Raw genomic sequence first — 15,097 nt, 5'->3', positions numbered from 1 at the left:
CGTGGCAAGAGGTGACATGGAGTCAGAGGAAGAGACACTGTGAAGTCCTTGGGGTGACATTACTAGATTTTGCTTGGCTTGCTCCCCCCACCAGCTCACTCTACCCAATCCATTTTCAAGCTGCAGGACATTGTTACTTCCCCTGTCAAGCTCCCTCACACTCTCTTGATTTCTCTCTCTCTCTCAACCTATAACTTGTTCCTTGGTGCCCCTACCATGCTGACTTATCTGGCCATCTGAAACACATTTCAGTCTGTCTGTGCCTGTCTCTCCAAGACCATAACCAACACTTTAGTGGATAACCTCATTGTTTCTCATCAGGGATATTGTAAGTTCCTTTCAAGCCCTCCTGTTGATAGTCTCACCCTCTCACCCTCATTCTAACTCAGTGGCTCACAAGCTTTAGTATGCAGTTTTGTCCAATAGAACATGAACAAAAGTAAAGCAGTCCCCTTCTAGGCTTGGCCATTAAAACTCAAGATCCCCTAGAAGATGGTGGAGCCAAGAAATAAAGAAGGCCTTTGGACATGCATACTGGAACATATGTGAGCAAGAAACAAGCTTTTACTGTTTTAAGGCACTGAGATTAGGTTTGTTTGTCATAGGAGTAAACCTTTCCTAACTAATACAGATAAATAAAGCAGACTTTTTACTCATTTTACAAACATCCCTTGACTAGGTCATGTGTTATATTGGGATGCTGGGGAACTGGGGGTGAACAAGGCAAGACTTCTGCTCTCAATTCTCCATAGTCTCATGGAAGAGATAGATAAGTAAACAGAAATTAAAGTAATGAAGGGGACTTCCCTGATGGCGCAGTGGTTAAGAATCCGCCTGCCAATGCAGGGGACATGGGTTCATGCCCCGGTCTGGGAAGATCCCACATGGCACAGAGCAACAAAGCCCATGAGCCACAACAACTGAGCCTATGCTCTAGAGCCCACACACCACAACTACTGAAGCCCGTGTGCCTAGAGCCTATGCTCCACAAGAGAAGCCACCGCAATGAGAAGCCCGTGCACTGCAATGAAGAGTAGCCCCCGCTCACCGCAACTAGAGAAAGCCCGCGTGCAGCAACGAAGACACAATGCAGCCCAAAATAAATAAAATTAAATCTTTAAAAATAAAATAAAATAATGAAGACCTGTCCCCAAGAGAAGACAATGGAAATGATCCCAGAGTGACTGTGATATTGAAATGTTTTCTCTGATAGCAGAAGTTATTTTCACTGTTTTCTTAGGTGAGTGGATGGATAAATAGAAGAAACACTGCAAATACAGAGTCTAAAAGACCTATCACAGTGGGATAGAAGGACAGGGAGGAGTCAAGGACAGCTCCGAAGCCCCAGCCCTGCCAACTGGAAGGATGATGGTAACAACCATAGAGATGGGAAATCCACTTGTGGAGGAGCTAGGTTGAGAAAAAAATGATGGGCTAGCTTTGGAACATGTTGAACTTGAGGCAGGTGGAAGGGTACAGTTTAGAACCTGAAATCTGATGCTCAAGAAAAACCTGTGGCTGCAGATGTAGATAAAGAAGTCAATGGAGGGGCTTCCCTGGTGGCACAGTGGTTGAGAGTCCACCTGCTGATGCAGGCAACATGGGTTCATGCCCTGGTCCGGGAAGATCCCACATGCCGCAGAGCTGGGCCTGTGAGCCATGGCCACTGAGCCTGCACGTCCTGTGCTCTGCAACAGGAGAGGCCACAACAGTGAGATGCCCACGTACCACAAAAAAAAAAAAAAAGAAGTCAATGGATAAAAGTTACATTAGCATCTCATATTAAATTTCAAAAAGGAGCCCGAGTTTCCTTATGAAATATGACTATATGTCAAAGATACTTTTGAAATGATTTCCATGTTACTCTATTTTTTCCAGGGTAAAATTATGACAAGTTTAGTATATTTTCTCTTGAAAAAATAAAAATTATACAAACAGTTTTGGTACTTCCACAATAGGCATTGCAAGTTCTGAACAACCACTTAAACTTTGTCTCAGTTTCTCCTCTATAAAATGAGAATATCAATCCCTATGTGGCAGACTGCATTTTGAAAAATAGCTGTGGTAATAATTCTGGTCCCATATGCTCTTCCAGAACCTTGCCACTCACCATCTGGAGTCTATCCTCCCTCCCTTGAACCTGAGCAGGACCTTGTGACTACCTAGATGAAGAAAATGTGGCATGCATCCCTTCCTAGGCTAGGTCATAACAAGTGATATGACCTCTCCAGGCTCTCAAGGGTTATGCCTAGTCACCATAGTGTGAGGAAACCAAAAATAGCCCACCCAGTCCATGTGGAGAGGCCCATGTGGAGAGGAACTAAGGCTCCCAGCCCAATGCCAACATCAACTACCAGAAACATGAGTGAATGATTCTTCAAATAATTCCAGTCCCCAGCTCGAGTCTTCCAGCTGAAACCCTGACATCAGCAGAGAAAAGTTAAACCCATGTGTCCTGACCAAATTCTGGAACCATAGAACCCATGAGCATAATGAACTGCTGTTTGATGTCACAAAATTTTGGGGTAATTTGCTATGCAGCCATGATATCTGTAACACTTATTGAACAGAATTATTATATGCATGTTTTGCAAGAATTCTCCTTTCTGCATTATTATACATAATACATAACATTATACATAAAGAAGCATTTCTACAAAACATGTAAATTTGCTCCAGATACTACAAAATGTTACTTATATAAATGTATTACTTGGGATATTAACTTTCATCCTTTTATCTACCTTTCCTCTCCCTTTGCTTAAGGATTTCTGCAGACATACAGTCAATAAATGTAAATCCATAAACTCCATCTGCAGAGTTTATAAACATCAGAAACAGTTATAATAATCTGGATTCAGAAAACCTGGTGATCAGTATTTCAAGACAGTACATTCCATGGGTTAGGATCATGGTCCTGGAGCAAGTGGAAGGCCTATATCCCTATGAGGAGTCTTCAGGTCTTGATTCCTACTGGACAAATGAAATCCTCAGCACTCCAGTTGCCAAGGTGAGAAACACCTTCAATGCTGCTGAAGATTCAGGGAAAGAACTTAGAATACAGAATACAGGGCCTTGTTTATTCTCCAAATCCTATGAAATAAAAGTCACTTATTTAGGGAAGACTGAGGGGGAATTTATTAATAACCCACAAGTTCCCAAGTACTGTAGGTATAAAACTATATACAATATAGGCCTTGCCCTCAAGAAGTCCACAATCGCATAAAGGAGACAGACACTTAAGCAAACTAGCAATCCATTGTGATAGAAGAGTAGAGATAAAATCTGGAAATTAGCTCAAGAGTTTATCAAAACTTACAGTTTATCAACAAATAATACTATCACAATCAGTGATTTACTCGATTTCTTATAATTTCTTTCTCAAATTTAAGATGCATTACTTCCCTTTAATTGCAGTTTATATAATACCTTCAAAGTATTGAAGCATATGTAAGGGAGTATGTGAATTTTGACAGTCCTGCTTAACAAAGGCATACAGTACATTATTTTATTTCCACACACATTTTCTCTTTTTTTTCTTGTTCCAAACGAAGTTCTGCTAATAGACTTGAAATGGAGCAGGGGGAGGTGCGGGGAAGAGAAGCTAGAGGACAACATAGGACCATAGCAACATACAAGACTTTCATTCTGAATCGATTTTCCATGCCTCACTCTATTTTCCACCAAATGGCACTGCACCCAGCATTTTCCAATATCAGGAAATCCCTTTGCAGTTTTGCAAAATCTTTGAAGTAACTGTAGGGAATTATTGTGAAATCATCATCATCACCATTTAATATTTGTTAAGGATTCTTCTCTGCCCATTCCTACTGATGGCAGCATAAAGCAGAGAAAGCACTACAGGCGGAGCTGCTGACATAAAGTGTTTTATCTTAGAGGGAGAGTTCAGTATTCCCATCGAAGACTGAGAATAATTCTTGCTTCTTCACTTATAAAATGAACATAGGAATTTCCATTACTTATCTCCAGCAAAAAACTCATTGCAGGATAATCACAGAGCCTTATTCGGAGAACTTAATAAGGATTTTACCAAAGGAAGAGTTTAAAGCTTTAAAATGACATTTCTTATTTGTGTGTGTTGGGGCAAGCATTATTAAATGAGAGCAAATTTGGGCTGGAACATTTTTTTTTAAAACAAATTTCATTCATAGTCGCTTTCTCCTTTTTAAAATTGCCTTAACATTCTTTTTTTTTTTTTTTTTTTTTTTTTTTGCGGTACACGGGCCTCTCACTGTTGTGGCCTCCCCCGTTGCAGAGCACAGCCTCCGGACGCGCAGGCTCAGTGGCCATGGCTCACGGGCCCAGCCGCTCCACAGCACGTGGGATCTTCCTGGACCGGGGCACAAACCCGTGTCCCCTGCATCGGCAGGCAGACTCTCAACCACTGTGCCACCAGGGAAGCCCCACCTTAACATTCTTTTGAACAGCAAAGCTAGTCACTGTTCTAAGTGTTTTATACATATACACTCAATCCTTACAACAAACCTTTCAGGTAGGTATTTTTTACTATATCATTTGACAGATAAGGAAACTGAGGACAGTGCAATTATGTAATTTGGCACAAGTCACAGAGTTAGGAACGGGAAGCTGAAATTCGAACTCTGGCAATCTGCCCCAAAGTCTGAATTCTTACTCACCTCACTATACTGCCATAGTGAGTACATGTCTCTTCCCTTTCATATAAACTATGTCAGGACCACATAAAAATAGTTTTCTTTGGCTTGTTTGCCCTGTACAGGAATTTCTCCCATGCACCTCTGCATCTTCCAAAAGCTTTATTAGCGCATCCTTTAAAGAAAGGTCTTCTCTCCTTAAGAAGTTGCTCCACATCACATTGATTCTGGGCCATGCAGCCAGCAGCAGCCCCATGTCAGCCTGCTAAAGACAAAACCCTTTCTGTTTCTCAACCAAATCCCTTATATTTTGAGCAGAAAACAAGAACTGCCCTGCTGAGGTGCCAAGGGAAACATACTTACATTATGAACTGTTTCTAACAAATGTTTTGGAGACTTTAAAGGGACAACTTTCTAAATATTTGAGACATTTGCAAACAACCCAGAAACACAGGCCAGTTTTGCAGCCCAAGTATCGCTTCTGGGTTGTATAATCTTCTTCCTGAAAGCAGCTGTTGCGATGCCCAATTATCAGTCGTCCAAAGATAACAACAAATGTTTTCTAAGGTTAAAGTAAACAAAGTAATCTAGGCCTCTGATTTTGAAATGTACATTATTAATATAATTTTGGCATTATTTAACAGATTTCAAAGTGGAATCAAAGGTTTATGTTTATAAAGTTTATATTCATTCCACAAAGTTCAAGACGTTTGGCACTGCTAGGGAAACTTAAAAAGAGTAACAAAAGATTACCATGAGGAATTCAACGCTGCCTTGTATGGCAATGCTGATTCAAACCACCACATAGCTCAGCATTGTAAGTTTAGCTGTAATTTTAAGGATGGATCAGTGTGTAGCTGCAGAGATTACTAAGTATAACACAGTGGTTTGCCCATTAACAATTAATAAGGGACTTTGGAAATTTTACAATTAATGTCTCAGTTTTGAAAACACACTGGAGAAATGTGAGAGAGAGAGAGAGAGGGAGAAAGAGAGAGAGAGAAACAGAGAGAACTGTTCAATTTTTGGCTTCATTTACTAAGTATTTATTAGCCTCTTTGACTGTTCTTCAGCAACAGCAGCTCCTCCTTGCCTTGTAATTGTAAACTGCACACTTTTGCCAACTTGGAATGCACACTGTGTTCCTGCCCAGCCCAAGCTCACTCTGAATCCGCCCACTCTCAAACCCTGCTCTCCCAAGCTCTTGATTTGTTGGCAGCCGGTAAAAGGGGTTTCCTTATGAATCATAGTGCGTGGGGAGGCTGAGTGGTATACCCCTCACTTGTGCCATAATCTGTGTGGAATGTATTTGAAATAGAAGACAGAAATCTAGAGTTTAGTTCAACATCTGACTTCAAGCACATTCTCAAAAAATTGGAGTGTGATGTGGAAAAAACACTGTGTCTCTACTGCTGTGGAAAAGTTTATTCCCATTAACATTGTCTCCAAAGGGACAGGAACTAAGTTGCGCACTTTCAGGCTCTGAGGTCTCTGATTAGGAAGGAGTCCATTTCTCGACGCTTTTAGATGACCCAACTTTCCTGTTCAGTTAATATACTTTTATTACATCCTTTGGTGGGCTGAACTGGAAAGGCGTGTGGTTAAGAATACACAGTTGCCATAGACAACAGTTTTCATCAATTCTATTGAACAAATGTAAAGTCTGATGGATCACATCTATAACTGCAAGACGAAGGCTAAGAATATTATAAGATAGGTGTGTTTATAAAAGTCAGAATAAATGTGAGAACACTTTCCCATCACCTGTCATCACCTGTTTACGTTATGTTAAAGAAAAGGGGTTTACTTATCAGCAACATGCACTTACCTGGCAAAATGAATTGCAACTAGCTATCCAGTTCTAAATTTCATTTCAAAGAAACTAGATACACTGTACTAACCAAATCTTTTATTTTCTTCTTAGATTGCACTAAGTACGCAAATATCTTAAATGAAAAAAAAAAGACTGATAAAGGCATTTTGAATGAACGGAAAAACTGGGAAATGTGTGGCTATAAGCTTAGAATTTGCCCTAGAAGCTAAATGTATCAAACTCACATATTCTCCCAAACTACAGAGAATAAATCATGTTTCAGAAATGTAAAATGCACATATGTCATAAAGTTTTCTCTGGTTACTAGGCAATAAAATGATTATACCTTCTTAATTCACAAATCTTATAAATGGAAATAAGTCTGATACCTGCTGACTTTGATTAATATTCAAAGAAATAAGTCAAGTTATTTTGCTCATATACCTTGTAACATATATTTCCAAGTAAAGGTAAGTGATGTGAGAAAAGAGGAATGAATAATAATAATAAGTAATCTATTTTGGATACTCATAATTTTGGCTTGATACAGAAGTCCCTTCAGTGTCAATCATCTAATACAATCACTGGATATGGCTGATGTCAGCAGTCTCATCAGTATGTAGAAAATATCAAGCCTGTGTTCACTCATTTATTCAACAATCAATCACTCAGGGCTTACCAAATTTTGTGATGTTTACAAGGTGTACAAGGAGCCCATAAGCTCAGGAAGCTCACCATTTGGGGAGAGAGGCAGACATGCCAACAGGTAATAAGCATGAGCATGTTAAGCCCTCAACAATTGAGGACTAATAAGAAACTGCTATAAAAAAAAAAAGAATTTCTCTCTCAGTCTTTGCTCTTCTTTTAAAAATTTATTTTTATAATGGGGTATAGCTGATTTTCAATGCTGTGTTTCTTGCTGTACATCCACCTGAGTCACTTACACAGAGATATAAATAAATTCTTTTTCAGTTTCTAAAAAAAAAAAAAAGCCCTCAACAGAGTGGAACATGAAGGGAGCAGAGAGAAGAAGACCAGGGCAGACTTCGGGAGAAAGGCAATAGTTGAACTGGGTCGTTAACAGGAGTGTAAGTGACCCAGGAGAACGGGTGGGAGGTTTTGATAATGTGATTTATAGTAAGAAATATGTACTTGGTCTTTGTCCAGTTCCTGGCACAGGGCTCCCAAAATCCTTGAAATTCCCTAAGTGATAATAGAGGTAAAAATGTCTTTAGTTATTCATAACAAGCCTTTTTCAACCACACTTTAGTCTGCCAGGGGAACCAACCACGTGATTAGAGGGTTGGAACTTTCAGCCCCACTGCCTGACCTCTGGGGAGGACAGAGGGGTTGGAGATTGAGATCAGTCACCAATGGCCGATGATTTAATCAATCATGCCTAGGTAATGAGGCTTCCATAAAAACTCAGAAGGATGGGGTTCTAAGAGCTTCCAGGTTGCTGAACACTTGGAGATACAGGGAGGGTGCTGTGCCCAGAGAGAACATGGAAGCTCTGTGCCCCTCCTCACATACCTTGCCCCATTCATCTCTTCCAGGTGGTCATTCCTGAGTTATAGACTTTTATAATAAACCAGTAATCTCATAAGTAAACTATGTTCCTGAGTTCCATGAGCCTCTCTAGCAAATTAATTGACCTGAGGAGTAGGTTGTAGAGACCCCCCAGTTTACAGCCAGTGGTCAGAACACAGGTAGCAACCCAGATGTGTGACTGGCATCTGAAGTGGGGGACGTGGAGAGGCAGTCTTGTGGGACTGGGCGCTTAACTTGTGGGATCTGCAATCTCCAGGTAGATAGTGTCAGAATTGAGGTAAATTGTAGGGTACCCAACTGGTGTCACAGAATTGTCTGGTGTGGGAAAACTACCACACATTTGGTGATCAGAAATACCAGAAGTAAAGTAGTGCAGTGTGAGAGCAAGGAAACACACATCTGGCCACTGAAGTGTTCTCTGTAAGCAGGAAAAGGAACACACAGGAATGTGGTCTTTCTGTTCGTTTTTTTGTTTTGTTTTCAGAAGAGACATGGAGCAGTAAAGGGCATTTCAGACAATGGCATTTGCAGCAAGATGGATGGACCTAGAGATTGTCATACTGAGTGAAGTAAGTCAGACAGAGAAAGACAAATATCATGATATCACTTATATGTGGAATCTAAAAAAAGGGTACAAATTAACTTATCCACAAACAGAAACAGAGTTACAGATGTAGAAAACAAACTTATGGTTATCAGGGGGTAAGATGGGGTAGGGATAAATTGGGAGATTGGGATTGACATATACACACTACTATATGTAAGATAGATAACTAATAAGGACCTACTGTATAGCACAGGGAATTCTACTCAATACTCTGTAATGGCCTACATGGGAAAAGAATTTTAAAAAGAGTGGAGATATATATATATATATATATATATAACAGATTCACTTTGCTGTATACCTGAAATTAACACAACACTGTAAATCAACTATACCCCAATAAAAATTTTTATAAAAAGAAGACACTGTTTGTGCAGTAACAAGACATGTGAGTATGGAGTGAAATGAGGTAGCGGTAGCTTTTGATTAATAAAAGAAAGGGAATATTGGTGGAGAGAGTGATAGATTTTGGGCTGGCCAAGCAGAGATGCAAGGTGAGTTTCACTGTAAAGCTTGCTAAGGAGAATGGACTACACAGCAATATTTTCCAAAAGGTGTTTTATGAACTCTTAATTTCATAGACCACTTGTTTCTTGGGTTATTTATAGTGAACTGAGGTAAACAAAAGGATTCTTATTCAAGTAAGTTTGAGGAATGCTGGATTTCTTTTCTGCAGAAGTTCTCAGAGTCCTCAGTACACTAATCCACATGGCTATACAAGACAAGGTAATAAAGACTGAATTTCCCACACTTATTTGACCAAAGAACCCTGTTTTGCACAGGTTATTTCAAAGAAATAGTGTTCCACATAAGGTAATTTGGAAATGCTACTATAAGGAGTTGAGTGGAATTAAAAGTCTTAATTGTTAAAGGTCAGGGAGATTTGTGGCCAAATCTGTATTTCAGAAATGCAACTTTGGCAAGATTAGGGAAGGGGGGTTGGAAGTGAGTCAGAGTTGGAAGATGAATGGGGAAGCTAAGAAAACAATCTAAGCAAAGGCCATGAAAATGGAGGAAAAAGTCTGAATTTGGGAAATTTTCAGAATTGACAGCTCCAAAAGGCTAGTTGGACATGGAGAGTAAAGAAGTGAATGAGAAGGAAAAAGTAAATAATAACTTAACCAAGTAATCCAAGGTAACGTCATCCATAATGAGGCAGATTGACACCATGTGCTTCCTGATGTGATACACTGAGAAAGACACACTATCACTTACATTATATTCCAAACAATATATAATCTGAAACTAATCTTAAAAATATCAGATAAACCCAAATTGATAGATGTAAAATCAACAGAATGTATTCTCCAAAAATATCAATGTCACAAAAGACAAAGAAAAGCTGAAGAACCAAGAGAGACTAAAGAGATATGAAAACTAAGTGTGAGTGTGATTCTTAATTCCATCCTGGACCAGCTAAAAATATGATAAAAAAGACATTAAAGAGACAATTGAGGGCTTCCCTGGTGGCGCAGTGGTTGAGAGTCCGCCTGCCAATGCCAGGGGACTCAAAACAAAAAAACAAAACAAACAAACAAAACAACAACAACAAAAAAGAGACAATTGGAATAATTTGAGTAGGTCTTATGGATTAGATAATAGCATTGTATCTATATCTATATATATATATATATATATATTTTTTTTTGCGGTACGCGGGCCTCTCACTGTTGTGGCCTCTCCGCTGTAAAGCACAGGCTCCAGGCACGCAGGCTCAGCGGCGATGGCCCACGAGCCCAGCCGCTCCACGGCACATGGGATACCCCTGGACCAGGGCACGAACCTGTGTCCCCTGCATCGGCAGGCAAACTCCCAACCACTGTGCCACCAGGGAAGCCCCAATATTAATTTTTTATTCTAAAAATTTTACTGTGATTATGTAGGAGAATGTTCTTATACTTAGAAAATAACAATGAATATTTAGGGGGAAAGGTGCATGAGGTCTGTAACTTACTCTCAAACAGAATAGAAAAATTTATATGACTATATGTATGCATATAGATATATGGAGAGAGAGAGAGAGGGAGAGGGAGGAAAGAAAGAAAGAAAGAAAGAAAGAAAGAAAGAAAGAAAGAAAGAAAGAAAGAAAGAAAGAAAGAAAGAAAGAAAGGAAGAAAGAAGGAAGGAAGGAAGGAAAGAAAGAGAAAGAAAGAAAAAGAAAGAAGGAAAGAAAGAAAGAAGGAAGTAAAGAAAAAGAAAGAAAAAAAGAAAAAGAAAGAAGGAAAGAAAGAAAGAGGAAGAAAGAAAGAAAATATGAGAAAATGTTAAAAATTGGTGACCAATCTAGTTGAAGGGCATTTGGAAACTTTTGGATATTTTTGGCAACTTTGGAAACTATTTCAAACTAAAATGTTAAAAAAAAACTCAGCCATTTCACTTGCAAAGCCAATAGGTACAAAATACAAGTTAATGATGGTTTTGCAGTTTCTAGCTTCAGTGATGGATTGAGCATACAGACTAGGGAGGAGCAGGTTTGAGAGAAGAAGGTGGAGTTTTGTTTGGGGCATGTTTCATTAAAATGCCAATATCATGTCCAGGGGAACACAGCTGGTAAGATGCACCTGAAGTTCTGGAAAGAGAGGACACTGGAGCCAAAGATTTTGAGGACACCTTTACATATGATAGTCTCCACCTGCTGGTATTTTTAATTAAATGACAGTTTCCCTTTTCATTCAAACAACTTTAGTTGAGCCAGAGCAATTTACAACTTTAACTTGGGCTTAATTTTTAATCTCTAAATATGACATATGAAATTTTACCACCTTTTGGATGAGCTAGACACTCCCAAAAAGGATACTGACATAAATGACTTAGTTACAATTAAGTTTAGAAGAAAATTCAGGTATATTATATTAAATAATTGATTCTCAATGAATATTAGGGATCAACAGCCATAACCTGGCTTCCTAGACATTAACAGCGATTAAGATTCTGTACATGTGCTCCAAAAGTTGATTGAAAATAATAACATATTAGTTGAGATTGAGTTGAGTTGACTCAAAAATACCAGTGGTGTTTTTAACCTTCCTAAACTTCATGATCTACAGAGCTTGCGTTTCAGGAGCAACTTGAATATTGGTTTCATTAAGTTAAACAACATTACAGTGAAAACATTTATTTTAATAAAGACTTCCGTTTAACCTAAACCTCTAATTTCATTAGAAAATGGAGAACACTAACACTAAAGTAGATTCAACTGGCCAGACTGAAAAAATGTCAGCTTTTCCAAACCTCAGCGTATAAAAATGAACAGGCTCAAAATATTTTGCCGAAATAAATATTATCTCAATTTTGTGCACGTAAGGCAGTTTCAACTTTTCCAAGACTAAATGCAAAATATTTTTGATGACTCTTGCCTGTTGCAAAATGCCATAGATACCCTCCTGTCATGCTGGGACACCAACTCACCCTAACGTAAATAGCTCATGCATGATTTCCTTCCATCTTTTGGATCAATTCTTTGAATAACAGCAGAGTAATCCTTCCACTCTCTTTACTGGAACTAAATGCTGTTTAAAGCATGTCAAACAATGTCTAGCCAGACTGCCTGGGTTTAATTCTGTCTTTGCCCCTTATTAACTGTGACCTTGAACAAGATGTTGAATCTCTTTGTGCCTTGTTTTCCCATCTATAAATGGAGCAATGACAGTACTTAGAGCTTTGGTCACAGTATGTGCCATATCAATTAGTTAAAGTAAAATTAATCCCACCTGCCTAGATGAATAGAAGTCCCAGCTTCCTCCAGGGGCCAATCCCTAGTATCTCATAAAGAAGCTACAGAGACTGTCATACAGTGTGAAGTAAGCCAGAAAGAGAAAAACAAATATATTAACACATGTATGTGGAATCTAGAAAAATGGTACAGATGAACCTATTTGCAAAGCAGAAATAGAGACATAGATGTAGAGAACAAACGTGTGGACACCAGCGGGGGAAAGGGGAAGGGTGGGATGAACTGGGAGATTGGGACTGACATATATACATTACTAGGTATAAAATAGATAACTAATGAGGACCTGCTGTATAGCACAGGGAACTCTATTCAGTGCTCTGTGGTGACCTAAATGGAAAGGAAGTCCAAAAAGGAGGGGATATGTGTATACATATGGCTTGTTCACTTCACTGTGCAGCAGGAGCTAGTACAACATTGTAAAGTAACTATACCCCAATTAAAAACAAATAAAGAAATCATATTAAAGACAACAAATACTCAAAAAAAAAATGCTGGGACAAGAGGACTCCACCAACACTATTTATACGATGGCAATTCCAGAAACAAATGCCCTCTGTCCTGCTGTTGTGACCGCTGTCACTTCTACCATGACCTATGGATGCTTCTAGAAGTAACTATGGCAACTGCTCATGCTCTGCTTGTGTTTGTTAACATTACCATGCTCTGATCTAAAAGAAGAGAAACCAACTTTCCTCTTTACCCATCTGCCCCAAGAACTGTAATTCTATAAGCCTATCACTGCAGTTCAAGAACTCCAAAAACTAATCAATCACTAATTTTAAATTATTGAGCAGTCTATTTTGGTATTTTTTTTAAATAAAATTCTTCAGGGACTTCCCTGGTGGCACAGTGGTTAAGAATCTGCCTGCCAATGCAGGGGACATGGGTTGGATCCCTGGTACAGGAAGATCCCACATGCCACGGAGCAACTAAGATTGTGCACCACAACTACTGAAGCCCGCACACTCTAGGGCCTGCGTGCCGCAACTACTAAGCCTGCGTGCTGCAAATACTGAAGCCCCTATGCCTAGAGCCCATGCTCTGCAACAAGAGAAGCCACCGCAATGAGAAGCCCGTGCACTGCAGCGAAGAGTAGCCCCCGTCCACTGCAACTACAGAAAGCCTGCATACAGCAACAAAGACCCAATGCAGCCAAAAAAGTTTTTAAAATAAATAAATAACTTCTTCAATAAACTGTACTCATCAATTTATATAAATTCAATAAATTTCCCATCTTGGAAAAATATCTTTATCCCAATGCTATGTTCAGGAAAGCCAGCACAAAGGCCATTAGAAGAGGCAGGAAAAGTATTACTTAAGGAGGGCAGACAGAAGGTCTATGCAAAGGAACTGGAGAGCACACTGTGACCTGAAGTGAGTTGAAGAAAATTACTCAAAGCATTTGTTACCTCTCAAAAAGTAATGTGTCAGGGAGGACCTTCAAGATGGCAGAGGACTAAGACGTGGAGATCACCTTCCTCCCCATAAATATGTCAAAAATACATCTACATGTGGAACAACTCCTACAGAACACCTACTGAAGACCTCAGTAGAAGGTCTGGCAGAAGACCTCAGACTTCCCAAAAGGCAAGAAACTCCCCACGTACCTGGGTAGGGCAAAAGAAAAAAGAAAAAACAGAGAAAAAATAGGGACGGGACCTGCACATCCGGGAGGGAGCTGTGAAGGAGGAAGAGTTTCCACACACCAGGAGGCCCCTTTACTGGTGGAGATGGGGAGTGGGTGGTGGGGAAGCTTCGGAGCCATGGAGCAGAGCGCAGCAACAGGGGTGCAGAGGGCAAAGTGGAGAGAATCCTGCACAGAGGATCAGTGCTGACCAGCACTCACCAGCCTGAGAGGCTAGTCTGCTCACCCACTGGGACAGGTGGGGGCTGGGAGCTGAGGCTTGGGCTTCGGAGGTCAGATCCCAGGGAGAGGACTGGGGTTGGCTGCGTGAACACAGACTGAAGGGGGCTAGTGTGCCACAGCTAGCCGGGAGGGAGTAAGGGAAAAAGTCTGGACCTGCCAAAGAGTCAAGAGAACACTGTTTCGGGGGTGCGCAAGGAGAGGGGATTCAGAGCACGGCCTAAACGAGATTCAGAGATGGGCACAAGCCATGGCTATCAGTGTGGACACCAGAGACAGGAATGAGATGCTAAGGCTGCTGCTGCTGCCACCAAGAAGCCTATGTGCAAGCACAGGTCACTATCCACACCTCCCCTCCTGGGAGCCTGTGCAGCCCCCCACTACCAGGGTTCCATGGTCGAGGGACAACTTCCCCGGGAGAACACAGGGCATGCCTCAGGCTGTTGCAACATCACGCCAGTCTCTGCTGCCACAGGTTCTCTCTGCACTCTGTACCCCTCCCTCACACTGGCCTGAGCCAGAGCCCCCGAATCATCTGCTCCTTTGACCCCCTTCTGTCTGGGTGAAGAACAGAAGCCAGAGGGAGACCTACATGCAGAGACGGGGCCAAATCCAAAGCTGACCCCCAGGAGCTGTGCGAACAAAGAAGAGAAAGGAGAATCTCTCCCTGCAGCCTCAGGAGCAGCAGATTAAATCTCCACAGTCAACTTGATGTACCCTGCATCTGCAGAATAACTGAATAGACAACAAATCATCCCAAAACTAAGGTGGTGGACTTTGGGAGCAACCGAAGACTTGGGGTTTGCTTTCTCTGTCTAATTTGTTTCTAGTTTTATGTTTACCTTAGTTTAGTATTTAGAGTGTATTATCATTGGTAGATTTGTTTACTGATTTG

At 40.5% G+C, this 15,097-nt stretch overlaps 1 pseudogene; it reads left to right on the top strand.

Annotated features, from left to right (window-relative positions):
• Positions 1 to 2,911: 2,911 nt before the first annotated feature.
• Positions 2,912 to 15,097, top strand: part of LOC132524928 (zinc finger and SCAN domain-containing protein 5B-like) — a 28,292-nt pseudogene continuing 16,106 nt past the window's right edge.

Source organism: Lagenorhynchus albirostris, chromosome 8, assembly GCF_949774975.1.
Source record: "Lagenorhynchus albirostris chromosome 8, mLagAlb1.1, whole genome shotgun sequence".
In the NCBI taxonomy this organism is placed as follows: domain Eukaryota; kingdom Metazoa; phylum Chordata; class Mammalia; order Artiodactyla; family Delphinidae; genus Lagenorhynchus; species Lagenorhynchus albirostris.
Note: the sequence above shows the minus strand (reverse complement) of the source record. Positions and strands in the feature narration are given on the sequence as shown.